Source organism: Panthera uncia, chromosome B4, assembly GCF_023721935.1.
Source record: "Panthera uncia isolate 11264 chromosome B4, Puncia_PCG_1.0, whole genome shotgun sequence".
Lineage (NCBI taxonomy): Eukaryota > Metazoa > Chordata > Mammalia > Carnivora > Felidae > Panthera > Panthera uncia.
Genome location: NC_064809.1, coordinates 130,977,641 through 130,979,893, shown reverse-complemented (window position 1 = coordinate 130,979,893; position 2,253 = coordinate 130,977,641). Strand labels below are relative to the sequence as shown.

Sequence of the window (2,253 nt, the reverse complement as noted above, 5' to 3'; positions counted from 1 at the left end):
TGGGGGAGGGGCAGAGAGAGAGGGAGACACAGAATCAGAAACAGGCTCCAGGCTCCGAGCCATCAGCCCAGAGCCTGATGCGGGGCTCGAACTCACAGACCGCTAGATCATGACCTGGCTGAAGTCGGACGCTTAACCGACGGCGCCACCCAGGCGCCTGTTTTTACTTTTATTTGCATGTATTTCATGCAGAATTTACTCCCGGGCCATAAGTTTTTGTTTCTTCAGTTTCTTCTGGGATATCTTTTTCTTCTGTGCAACCTCCTCTTCTGGTTTGGGAATAGTCTGCTCTTTTTCAGTAAGGATCATCTCAGTGTGGCAGGGAGAGCTCATGTATGGGTTAATCCGACCATGAGCCCTGTAAGTTCTATGCCGCATTTTGGGGGCTCTGTTCACCTGGATGTGCTCAATGACCAGAGAATCTACATCTAAACCCTTTAAGTTCAGCATTACTCTCTGCATTTTTAAGCATGTGCAGTAAAAATTCAGCACTCTTTTTGGGCCACCGACCCTGTGTCCAGCACCACTGTTTGGCCTGGGCCCACCTACCAGCTCCACCATTGTAGCGTCGGAATGGCACACATTGCTTCTGCAAAGTGACATCTTTCAGATACTTGGTGGCTTTTCGGATATGCATACCCTTGATGGCCTGGGCAGTTTCCCATGTGTTCTTAAAGTGAACACGAAGATTTGAACTTCTTTATTTGCATGATTTTGTCGGGTTTTCCGGGTCAAGTGAATAGCAAACCATTTTCAGAGATCACCTCAGGCCGCTTACGGGAAGAGGCTAATGATGTTTAGTATCTTTTAATGTGGTCATTAGCCAGTTTTATACCTTCATTTGTGAAATGTCCACAACTTTTGCCCATTTTTATAAATTGGATTGAAAAAAAAAATTGGGGTGGTCTTTTTTTTTTTCTTAATTGAGTTTTAGGAGTTTTTAAAAAATATAACCTGATTGTAAGTCCTTTGTCATCATGAATATCTTCTCACAATCTAAGACTTACCTTTTCAGTTTTTGATGAGCAGAAAATTTTATTTTATTTTTTTTTTAATTTTTTTTTTTTTCCAACTTTTTAAATTTATTTTTGGGACAGAGAGAGACAGAGCATGAACGGGGGAGGGGCAGAGAGAGAGGGAGACACAGAATCGGAAACAGGCTCCAGGCTCCGAGCCTTCAGCCCAGAGCCTGACGCGGGGCTCGAACTCACGGACCGCGAGATCGTGACCTGGCTGAAGTCGGACGCTCAACCGACTGCGCCACCCAGGCGCCCCTGAGCAGAAAATTTTAATTACAAATTTTTTTTTTAGTTTATTTTTGAGACAGGGAGAAAGCACGAGCTGGGGAGGGGCAGAGAGAGAGGGAGACAGGAACTGAAGCAGGCTCCATGCTGATAGCAGAGATCCCGATGTGGGGCTTAACCCACAAGCAATGAGGTCATGACCTGATCCAAAGTCAGACGCTCAGCCAACTGAGCCACCCAGATGCTTCGGAAAAATTTAATTTTGATGGGAGTCCAATTTATCAGCCTTTTTTTTTTTTTTCCAGCTTTTTCTTTTATGATTAGTGTTTTTGTGTTCTAAGACATTGTTGGCCATTCTAAGGTTGCAAAGATTTTTCTCCTGTGTTGTCTTCTAGAAATTGTATGGTTTTAGATATTACATTTAGATCTATGACCCATCCCAAAATAATTTTTATATTTGGTGTAAGGTAGGGATCAAGATTAATTCTTCATAATGTGTATATCCAGTTGTTCCAACAATACATATTGAAAAGAATGTTCTTTATTCATAGAATTAATTTGATGCTTTTATTGAAAATCAATTGATTGTATATGTGAGAATTTTCGACCTTTTTGTTTCATTGATTTAACTTTACGTCAATACTATACTGTCTTGAGTATTTACTTTGTATCCTGCCACTTTGTTAAACTCATCTATCCCAGTAGCTTTTTGTATATTCTTTAGGATTTCCTATTTACATAATCATGTAGTCTACAAATAAAGACAGCTTTACTTATTTATATCCAATCTTTATGCCTTTTATTTCTTTTCTTACATTATATAGACTGAGACCATCGCTACAATGTTGACTAGACTGTGTTTAGAGTGGACATCTTTGCCTTGTTTTTAATCTTAGGGGGAGAGCACTGACTGTTTCACCAATTAGTATGATGTTGTTACTATAGATTCTTCATAGATGCTCTTTATTAGTTTGAAGTAATCACCTACCATTTTTACTTTGTGAGGAGT

The 2,253-nt window shown here is 40.3% G+C and overlaps 1 pseudogene; it reads right to left on the bottom strand.

Moving 5' to 3' along the window:
* Positions 1–157: 157 nt before the first annotated feature.
* Positions 158–749, bottom strand: LOC125920364 (60S ribosomal protein L17-like; annotated as a pseudogene).
* Positions 750–2,253: the final 1,504 nt, after the last annotated feature.